The sequence below is a fragment of the Lactuca virosa genome, chromosome 5, assembly GCF_052849685.1.
Source record: "Lactuca virosa cultivar CGN04683 chromosome 5, Lactuca_virosa_CGN04683_v6, whole genome shotgun sequence".
Lineage (NCBI taxonomy): Eukaryota > Viridiplantae > Streptophyta > Magnoliopsida > Asterales > Asteraceae > Lactuca > Lactuca virosa.
The window spans coordinates 296,544,786-296,557,397 of NC_136430.1; positions in this window are offsets into that span (position 1 = coordinate 296,544,786).

A 12,612-nucleotide genomic window follows, 5' to 3' on the forward strand; every position below is an offset into this window, starting at 1 on the left:
ATCAACTGGAAGTCACTTGGACCATCTTGGAGCATCTTCACTAACTTGGAAAATGTTCAAGAACTTGGAGCATCTTCAGCCACTTGGAGCATGTTTAAAAACTTGGAGCATCTTCAGCCACTTGGTGCATCACGACCATGTGGATCATAAAGTCCACATAGATCATAATAAATGTTCCATGCATGTTTCAAGTAGGCCATGCACGTCTCGAGTATGTCATGAAATTTCCTTAGGTGCCATGCACATCTCTTAAGATAACATCCATGCATGCGCCACCTTTTCTTTCTTGATTCTCAAGTCATCATTCTCTCGCTCGTGACTCAGGTTGACATTTTCCTATTTATACTTGAGTCAAGTCTTCTGGGTCCACAAATTGGCCCATGCAAGCCTTACTTTGGCCCGTTGAGAAACCCTAGAAACCTTCACCTATAAAGACCTCACTTCTACTTCTCATTCTTGTTTTCACACTCTCTCACAAATTATTACTCTCACATCCATTTGGAGAAACTTCGGTTTAACTTCTCGCTTGGAGCAACAACGAGATTTCTTTTCTTGGAAAAAAAATTGAGATTATTTTTGTTGTTATTGTTGTTGGAGCAACATTGAACTTATTTGCCGCAACTTTGCAACTGCAAGAACCCCTTCGACCTTGGCGCAACTCCTCCCCTCACAAGGAGCCTTGGTGCAACTCTTCTTGGCCCAACTATTCCCTTCCCTATCTTCTTTTCGCATGATCAACACCTCGCAGCAAAGCACTTGTCGCACCTTCGGCTTGACACATCCTCGCAAGTTCCTTGGCGTAACAACCTCTTGGTCCAACACTCACAACCCTCACAACCCGTTTGGCACAACTTATCCTTCCCCCCCACACCTACTCTTACACCACAAGTTCTTCTTGAGCCTCACTCAAACCTCCTTTCTTGTTCCACACTCAACCCACGAAACCCCCCTCCACTTGTGCCATACGTTACCTTGAACACTTGATGTTTTTCCAGATTTTTTTGGCGCACCTCCCTAACTCGTAAACCCTCATGGTCCAACATCCAAAGCCGAGACAACCCATCGTGTGCCACAAAGATTTCTTGCGCCACAAACCTTCATATGCTAACCCTAAATCGCAACCTCTATATATTTTGGACTACCATTGATCACATCCTAAACGTTTTTTTCGGCACAACTCAATAACCCTTGGCGGAACTCCACAAAAAAACACATATTTTTTTTAGTAACATCAAGTTGTTTTTTTTTAGTTTAGAGTGTCATTTAGTTTGGTTAGGATCATCATTGATCAACAATTCTTGGCCCACCATCGAATCCTTGTGCCATACTCTAAGGATTACATAACCCTTAGCGCATCTTCTACTCAACAAAGCTTGTGATCATATAGAAGTGGCGCACATCCAACATCTTATCTTGGTCCATCACCAATCTACAATCTTGATCCAACTCATCCCATCCTGGAGCATATCTTCCTGATCGGATCTTGCGATTGGTACACAAGTTTTTTTTGCCATCACCATACCTATTGGCTCATCATCGAAGTCATAGTGAGCATCCATTTCCTTCTTGTGGCAATAAATCTTGCGCCATCAACACTTGACAGCCAATCCTAATCATCATCCTCCTGGAGATCCAACTTCATATCTTACGCCACTCTCAAACCCTTCACGAGCAACTTGTCTTCGTGAGAAACTTCTCCTTGGTGCATCTGATTGTAATTTAAACTCCTATTACGCATCTGTTGTTGGCGCACCATTTTCTAGTCGAGACTACATTGGCGCAACTTCCTGCCTTGGATACGATTGGCACATAAACAAAGACACTTCACTGTGAGTCTTTTTTGGCGCAAGTTCACTCATCGAGATTGACCCTTGGTACATCTGATAATGTCCAAGGAGCCTTGGTGCATCCTCCTGATCGAATCCTACCTGAGCTACATCATCGATTAAATCCTAGTGATCAAAGCCTATAAAACATCCTATGGCGCAACATCAATATTTGTGGTTGGAGCAACATTAGATCAACATTGATCTTCAATCAACATCATTTTCTTGGCGCAACTTCGCCCATGTGATCATCTCCAATCTTGCACAGTTACAATCATTTGATAGACGAGAACTGTTTGTAGCAAGATTTGTTCGCTGCTGGTCACAACTCCATGAGTCTAGTCAAAATTCCCTTGTTTTAGTATAGAGATGGTATTTTCTTTCCTTAATATACCCCATGAAATTCTTGCAACATTACTTAACTTGGCAGATTTCATGGAACATGATGAGAAACCATATTCTGATTGACACAATCTCTCTTCTTTTGCGCCATACCATCTTGGGCCACACTCGACCTTCCAACCCTTGTGCCACACTCTTACATGTGCCAACATCAATAACTTCCTCTAGTTGTGCCATCCCTCATCATCACTGATTTCTTTTTGGAGATTCAGCAAATTTTTTTGTTGGATCTGCATCATCGTGTGTGTCTTCTCCTCCTCAAAGAAGCCACTATCGAATCCAAGTGCACATCATTCATTCATTTCTCTTGAGCATCTCTTTGATCCAACTTGAGGCATCTTGTAAACCAGGCATGATGTGCACTTGCAGTGAAGGAAACCTAGAATTCGTTGTGAAGAACCAAGAATTCACAAACTTTTTTTAAATTAATTTTTTTTGTTTGACACTTGCACTTTAAAACATTATATTCTTTTGTGACAATTTGGGTGTTACAAAAAAGACACACACAACATTCACGATGTGTGTTTTTCACTTTTTTTTTTGGTTCACACACTATACGACACATGCACTATTTTTTTTTACATTGTTTTTGTTTTTTTTTTTAATTTTGTTTTGATATCTATTTTTTTTATATAGCTATATTTTGGATGCCACCAAAGAAAACCTATCTTTATTTAAATTTCAAAGTTTTTACTTTTTTAGGACTTTTAGTGGTTATTTGATATGATAGAAAAAAATAATTAAACATTTTCATTTTTTTATATGTTAAAGTCTTTTAAGGTTAAGACTTCACAATTTTTGTTTTATCATAACACTTTTTGATATGATTTAGCAAAATATTGTGACAACCCGAACCTTTTTCAGCCAACGCAAGTCCAATCCCGTTAAATAAAAATTTCGAGTTTTATATATTTTGTTTTGTCAAATTCGTAAGGGTTGAGAACAACTTACATTATATAAATTAAATTTATATAAGTGTCGGGTCTAAAATCGTGCGAGAAAATCAAGTTTTACATCGAAAATCAGCCGAGTCTCGAACAGCCCGGTGTTCACGGCCGCAATCATGTTCACTGCCGTAAACCGTTCACGACCGTGAACCGTGCACGGCTGGGTGGAACCCACCACCAACCATGAACCCAACCTATATATACGCGTATCCCCCCTCATTTTTACTTTTCTGGCCATGAACCACCTCATTCTCTCTCAAGTATCATACTCAAGAACACCCTTTTTCTTCGCTTAAAACACTCCTTATCTTTTACATATCTTCGGTACACCACGAAAGGCCTTCAAACACTCACCAATCAACAAGATCTCCAAGTGTTCTTCACATCTTTTGGATCGTGAACCCTTCAAACCTTCATAAGGGCCGTGAACCCTTCAAACCTTCAAGGGTCGTGAACCCTTCACGGCCATGAACACATCAAGCCCAGCCGTGAACTCCCTTTCAGCCTCCTAACTTGCTTCTAACACTCCTTTGGTGAGTTGTTCTTTCATCCTAGGTTGTTTTCTAAACACCTTTGTGGTTAGATTCACTAATTTCATGCCTATATGTATCATTATATGTTATTTAGGACTCATTTGTGCTGCGGGACTTCATTCGTGAAACTTATCATCCTATATCATATCTTCAATCCAATCTCCAACATAAGGTGAGTTTATACCCCTAATATTTTCCAAACTTTTTAATGTTTTTAGGGGGGGGGAGGGAGGGGGGAATACAAGTAAAAGCACAAGTAATCTTGTGTTTAAAAATATAATTTGGTTTATTATATTTTCCTATCATTAACAGACGTTGAACATAGAACTTACTAAACATGACAACATTGTTACTACTAGACTTACGAACAGTTTTACAAACTTATGAATTATGGAATAAAGGTACTACTTTTATAAGGATTCATGTTAATAACAAAAGGGGGTTTTCATAGTATTATTCGTGAATTCGTTGAGAGTACTACATTGTGAGACACGACTTCCGGGAAGTCTACTCCTTAGGAACCAGAGTCTCCTGGAGGGAGAGCATGAGTTTGTATATAGATCTATACGTGACTGACAATCCCGCACCCTGACTATTAGCTACAGTCAACCGGGGGTGACAAATGTCATTTTCAGTTTACGACCTCCGAAGTACGTCGTAGTGTTTATCGTCCATCAGCATATTTATAAGAACTCACACGGGGAATAACGACTCGTTCACGTAATAATATACTTAACAAACATTCATCAGGGTTAATAAATAGGGGATTACTTAGTATATACATCAGAGTGATATGAAATTAACATCCGACATGCAGTGAGATGTGTGACCTCCGCCTCATTTCTTGTTGCTTGTTTGGTTGTGGGCTTAGGACAGAATTACCCAATCGACTGTCTGTTCGATTTAGATTTATATAACTCGTATGTACTAAGTGATCATAGGAGGGTATTAACAACACTTTCAGTATACAGAACAACACGTTTCTGACTAGTTTTATTTATGTAATAAAATTACTAAACTTTACTGGTGGTAGCCAGGGTTTTCATTCAGAACAATACTTTAATAACATAAGTATGGAGCATACTCGTACTTTTCAGTTTTGGAATAGTTAAGACAACAACTTACACTTAGGGAAAATATAGGATTTTCCAGGACAAACATAAGTACTTTACAAACAATCAGTTTATCATTCAACTAACGAATATTCATTTTTAATTCTATAACTATTTGGTTTATGCATCCGGGTTGCGTATGAAGAATATCTGATAGACCGTGGAATGTGTGGTTTCCGCCTCATTCCCTGTTCCTTGTTTGGTTGTGGGTTTAGGGCAGATCCGCACAATTAATTGTTTGTTCGATATTGGTTTATACATAGCTAGTATGAGCTAAGTAGCTATAGAAGGAATTGGTATTATCATACTTTTACTAAGGAAATATTGCATTTTCTTGAGGAACGTTTTCAAAAGAATTTAAAGGATCAATATAGTCAACTTTGTAAGTATCTAGTGAATACTTCAGGGTTATGTACATGAGGATCCGACAACCAGTGGAATGTGTGGCTTCCGCCTCATTTCCTGTTCCTTGTTTGATTGTGGGCTTGGGGCAGAACCACACAATCGATTGTTTGTTCGATCTGGATTGTATATGATTTGTATACACTAAGTACTCGCAGAAGGAATTAGTATGACAAATATCATCGTTTTATTTTTAAATTTTTAGTTTGTTGAAAAAGATCAAATTTTTCACTCTTATTCAACACTTGACTTTTCTTCAAACTTCTGGCCTACATAAAACACAAAAGGAATCTGCAAATTATTCCTATCTTTCAATTCATTCTTCTATCTAGACAAAAATTTACTTTTTTGTCTAGATTGCGCAAATACGAACATTTTTTTTTCCAATTGTCATATTGACAGTTAAAAGTTTCTTTAACAAAATCTTTCAAGTTCGAGGAACACATTCTCTCGAATCATTTTTACAGTTTTTTTACTGTATTTGCTTCAATAGAAAATTTCATTGAAGCAGAGGGAAAATGTTAAATCAATATTTTTCCTTTTACACATTTTTAACACTCCTTATTTCAGTAACCATCACATAGGAGGAAACGGTTGGAAATTTTTTTATATGATTGTCACTTGAAATAAGTTGAGTATTGATTAACATTTTCTAACAAACATTATCAGAATGTTTCAGGTTGGAAAGATCTTGAAGTTTCAACAAGTGTTTGAAGAATCAAATCTTGGAGCACTTGAATTCAACATGGAGCACTTGATGTTGACATCGAGTGCTTGAAGTTAACATGGAGCAGTTGTTGTTGACATAGAGCACTTGAAGTTGTCATGGAGCACTTGTTGAACATGGACCACTTTCAATTTAATTAGAGTACATGCAGTTGACATGGAGCACTTGTTAAACATGGAGCACTTGTTGAACATGGAGCACTTGCAGCTTACATGGAGCACCTGTTAAACGCAAGTTGGATCATCATGATCTCATATGGCACATCTAGATCGTATGTGGAGCATCAAGATATTGGTGGATCATCTGGAATATTGATGGCTCATCAGAAACATTATTGGCTCATCCACAACTCTATGGCTCGACAACACGTTAATGGATCAACATGGATATTGGTAACTCATCTCAAGTCAATGGATCAACATGATCACATTGATGGCTCAACAAGATTGCACATGGAACATCATATACAATGATGACACGTCCAAATTCTCAATGTCACATGAATTTTGTTCATGGTCCATCATGAGCAAGTGGCTATACATCTTCAAGTTCAAGACACACTCTAACATTCAAGAAACAACTCACCTTGATCAGTGACACTTCTGGAAATTGATGACAGTCTAGAAGACAATGGAGCAACATGATGCTCATGTTGCTCATCACATTTTCAACGTTGATCAAGAAGGCTCAAGAGTTATGAAGACTCAAAACTTGGATGGAACCCTAACGGAATACTAACGGAATTGGAATATTCCATCCATTCTTCGTTAAGTAGGTCAAATGTGTCAACTAATGACTAAGTCATGACGACGTGTCAGCACCTGATTGGTCTGCTCATTCTACATATTTTGCTATTTAGACTAGTTTTCAGAGAGCCATTTGAGTGTTTTAGTGTGTTTACTATTCAAACCTTGTAACTGAATCTTTATGAAGATGAGACATGTTTGAATAAATGATATTAAGCATAAAAACGTTTTGTTATTAACTTGGTAAATTAACAACTCTTTATTTTCCACATTACTTTCCATTTGACGATTCTGAAACTCTGTTTCAGTATTTTCAACAATTGGACTCTTCAAGTCTAAGGTTCACTAATTTTAATCATTTCTTCAATTGGTATCAGAGCTCATGTGATTGACTTTGAGACTTAGAAATTTTTTCACAAAAATATTTTTTTTTCAAGTTTTAAACAAGTATCACTTATTCTCAATGGCAAGTGTGAATCAAAACCAAAACGTTCTCTATTCGTTTTCAGTTCCAAACAATCTTGGAGCAGGAAATCGTGCACCTATCCTTGTGCCAAGTGTATACTCTTCTTGGGAAGATCGCATCAAGTACTACGTGGAAGGTCATGAATATGACATCTGGACCTTCATTTCCACTGGGAAACATACTCCATAAATTATGAAGGATATTAGAGTTCCTGAAGCTGATGTCTCTCCTAAAACCTCTATAGTTATATATGGATCTGTTTCTACTGCTGCTCAACTTCATGAGAGGAAAATCAAGAAGTTTGAGGCTAAAGCAATGCAAGAGCTCTTATATGGAATTCCGGATGACATCTATGAGCGACTTCCTGATGAAGATATGGGAACACCTTCAGTGTTTGGAATATACTTAAGAAACAGTTTGAGGGAACTGACAAGATTCTTGCAAATAGGAAGAAAGCCGCTCTTTTAGATTTGGACAACTTCAAAATGTTACCTAATGAAACTCTCTTTAATGCATATTCCAGGTACAACATTGTTGTCAACCGGGTGAAGAAGCTCAAAGGTGAAAGATCGCAAGATCCTTAATTTGTTATAATCTAAAAATATTTAAACTCAAATATTTTATAGTTCTTAATCATATCTTTTATGATTAAAAATTAAATGATTAAAAATATATAATGATCCATAATTTTATTTTGAACAAAAATTATATTTAATTGAGTATATTATTCATCCTAAATCATATGATTCAAAAATGATTTGATTCAAAATACTATGGATAAAAATAATTTGATTAAAATATTTATGATCCAGAAATAATATTATTCAAAAAAGTATGAATAGAAAATATTATGATCCTTAATATTCTTCTTATTTTAAATAATATAATTGTTAAACATTAAAATCTTGAACCGATATTTAGTATAAAAAATAAAAAAAATAAAGAAAAAACAAAAAAATAAATAAAGAAAAACACTAGTACCTTCGAGTAGTAAAGATATTAAAAAAAATAATATATATATATATATATATATATATATATATATATATATAGTTTAAAAAAAACGAAAAAAAAAATAAAAAAAAGAAATTTTTTTTTAAAACCAAGCATATACCTATTTAATAAAAAATTGATTTTTTTAACGAAAAAAAATAAATATAAATATTAAAAAAACAAAAGAAAATAAATAATAAATCTCAATTAAATGACGTTCCATGCACGTGATTAAATCTTCGACTCGGTTTTAGTTACGATGGATGTGGGTCGCATTCGAACTCACCGCGGCCAAGTATTTGGGTTTGACGTTTGTGCCATTGTCGAAATGGATGATGGAGAATTGTCCTGGCAATCCTCACCATTTTTTGAGTCCTCATCGGAACCGGACTATATATATATATATATATATATATATATATATATATATATATATATATATATATATATATATATATATATATATATATATATATATATATATATATATATATATATATATAAGTAGGTTCATGCGAAAAAATAAATATTTGCAAAAATGCGCAAATAGGTTTTATCTTATAAAAATCAAAGAAATGTACTTTAGAAATTAAATTTATTAGCAATAACGTAAGGATAATAAGTTTACATTGAACGGTGTTATGGTAATATAGATTTAAAGGTGGTTTTAATAACTGTTTTTTTTTCACGTCCTTAACCACTTTTAAATTCAAGTTTTCATAATAAATATGTCAAAAAACATGTTTTGTTAATATAAAATAATTTCTCATGTATCATTGATTATCATCATGTAGTTCAAAGTTTAGATGGATTCTTGTCCAAAATATAAGGTTGATGTGACACAATCTCATAGCTTTTCCTTGTTTTGGCGTTTTAGCAAATTATTTACATTTTCGCATGAGCCCTCCCCTATGCAAAAATGCAAATAATTTGCGAAAACGCGAAAAAATGAAAACTTATGAGATTGTGTCACATCAACCTTATATTTTGGACAAAAATTCATCCAAACATTGAAATACATGATGATAATCGATGATACATAAGAAATTGTTTCATATTAGCAAAACTTGTTTTTTGACATACTTATTATGAAAACTTGAATTTAAAAGTGGTTAAAGACGTGAAAAAAAAACAGTTAAACTACTTTTTAATCTTTATTACCATAACATCATTCAATGTAAACTTGTTATCTTTAATTTATTAATAATAAATTTAATTTCTAAAGTATATATGTTTGATTTTTATAAGATAAAACCGCTTTTCGCATTTTCGTAAAATATTTATTTTTTCGTATTAACCTATATATATATATATATATATATATATATATATATAACTCAAATTAAAATAAAAGTATAAATATATATAATTTGGTTATATTATTAAAATAATATAATGGATGTTTAATTAAGAGTAAATAGAGAAATTATGGAATTTTAATTCCAAAACTCATTACTTTGATTAGAGCCATAAATTTGGACTTTTGGGTTAACTAGAAGGTTACAAACTTGAGAATTATAAAAGGCACGAGAAATATAGTGGAATGGCCACAAAAATTGCAAGAAAGGTTGGAGAAACAAAATAGAAATTGGGGTTTGAAGTTCGTGAAGATTTTCGGAGCTGTTCTTAGGAATTAAGGTATGTTCATTCGATTTAAGTTTGATACAGTTGCTTAGATAGAATTATATTCATGCCATACGTATTTTGGTTCAATCTCTTGTCTCAATTCGATCTAACCGGTAGCAAGTTGACAATGATTTTTAAGAAACGTTTTTGTAAATAATGGCTTGAATTCACACTGTTTTGGCACATAATTAGATAGTTGTTTATGGATAATTGTTAGTAAATGATGGAGACAGATGGTGTCACACCCCCAAACCTGAACGGCGGAAACGTTCGGGGGCGGAGGACGTCATGTACAGTATCACAACAATGCATAATAGTAAGCAAGCAACAACATCAATCCATTGCATTAATAATATAATTTTAATACAAGTGTGTTCTGTATAGTTTATAAGACACCAAAAATATGAATCAAAATAAGAGATGAGTCTTGAATGTGCTCCATCTTCTCAAAACCTGGTCATCGGTACCTGTCTACTGGTGACCTGAGAATACAAGTTATTTTGAAAGCGTAGATCAGCATTAAAGTTGGTGAGTTCATAAGTATTTTAGTGTCATTGTTTGTTTAAGTTTGAAGAAAGTGTTTGTAAATGTTTGATGTAAAAGTTTGTAAGTGTTTGATGTAAATGTTTGTAAACTTCCTAGAAAATCCTATATTTTCTACAAATGTATTCTTCTACCAAGACTCAACCGTTCTTTATGTTTGTTCTTTTGTAAAAGTGATTGTTTTCCCAAAGTATGACTATCATTACTAAAATATAGCTTTCATTACCGTTTATGTGAGAAGATCACAATGTGAATGGAATGGGAAAATGAAGATGTACTGTAGTTTTATCTAGTTAACTACCAATGTACTAACTACCTTAAACATGTTTGTTTAATTAAGGTAAAATTTGATAATATTGTAACCATACTTGATTGACTAGTATAACACGACGTTTGAGGTGTCGAAAATGATATGACATTCGTCACCCGTAGACCTGCAGGTCCCACTGTAGCTAGCAGCAAGGTGTGGGATGGTCAATCCCATATAGATCTATACACAAATTTACGCTCTCCCTCCAGGAGACTCTGGGTACAAAACGTGACACATCAGTATATTGCTGAGCCATGAAGTAGTATCTCACATTAATGTTATAGTATTCTTGTATTTGTATAGTATGTTCTAGTGTAGTGTGTGTTCTCTATGTCTAGTGTGTAGTATGTTCTATCCGTTTCTCTTTATAGTGAGTATTGTCTCTCGTTATAGTATGTATTGGTTCTCGTATAGTATGTTTGAACTGACTCATGTATGAACTGACTCTTGTATGTTTCATTGTTCTAGAAATAGTAGTAGTGACTTCCTAAACTATACCTATTATAGTTTACTAGTAATGTTGTTTGTATCAATGAACATGTTTGTACACCTTTGCTACTCAAAGGTATTGAACTGAATGAAGAACCTTTATATCTATATACGTACACATAATATATAACTAAGATTCAAATGGCCTTCGGACAAACAACCGATACCCTAAGTCCACAACCAAACAAGGAACAGGAAGTAAGGCGAGTTATCAGTCCTAAGTCCTTTCAATCCTACTTATATAACTATATCTATATAGACATGATTTTTAAAAATATATAAGTTTAATAAAGACTTTTGCATATAAAAGAGTTTGTAAAACGATTTGAAGCAATTTGTTTGGAAACAAAGTTTGAAGTATAAGAAATCCATTTGTTTGAAAACACAGTTTGAAGTATAAGAAATCCATTTGTTTGAAAACATAGTTTGAAGTATAAGAAATCCATCTGTATGATAGTTATTAATCACATGTGATTGATCTAATAGGTATAATGTTTCTACTTGTATTCCCCCCATAAAAGTATTTAAAATCATTTAAAATGTAAGTTAAGGGGTATGAACGCACCTGCAGTGACTAGTACGAATGTAAGATCGGATGTAGGATACTAAGTGTCAAGTGAAGACTCGAGCAAAACGGATCCTAATGAGCATATAATGACACACATATATGTATATAATTAGTGTTTATACAACTAATTATGTAAGGAAAACACCCTATGGACTTGGAAACACTTAGATTGAAGTGTTAGAAGTACAAAGGATTGCATAAAATGGGTGTACGGCCATACAAGTGTGTGTACGGCCACTAGGTGTACGACCACTTGGGTGTACGGCCAGGTGTGTACGGCCATGGAGTGTACGGCCGTACACTCCTTGAAGAACATGCCAAAAAGTGTGGTCTAAGGCTCTATCTAGCATCCTCTAAGAGCTCTTGATCTTGTGTTGGAGTATAACATGAGTTTTAGGCCAATTATGCACCAAACAAGGGGTGTACGACCATATGAAGGGTGTACGGCCGTACACTCTTTGTGTTCATGCATTATATGATGTTTTAAGGCTAGAAAAGGAGTGATTCACAAGCCTAAATAAGAGATGGAAGAGATACTTACGAATTAGAAGCCTTTAGGGGTATTGGAGATCCAAGAACTTAGTAGGTGTTCTTGGTGTTCTTGGTGAAAGTGAAGAACACTTGAAGATCTAACCAAAAGAAGTAATTTCATGGATGAAATCATGGATCTTCACTAGATAGTGTAATGAATCAACTAATCAAAGGAAGTAACACTTACATTTTGAAGATCTAGATGAAAAACTCGATGATAGTTGAGATAGAATCGATTTCTTGGCTTGAAGGAGTGAAAAGTGATTAAAAATGGCTAAGTCCCACATATATATGTGAGAGTGTACGGCTAGGAGGGGGTGTACGGCCGTACACCCATGTGTACGGCCGTACACTCCTCATGAAGGAGTGTTTGGCCCTTTTGAAAATTGAT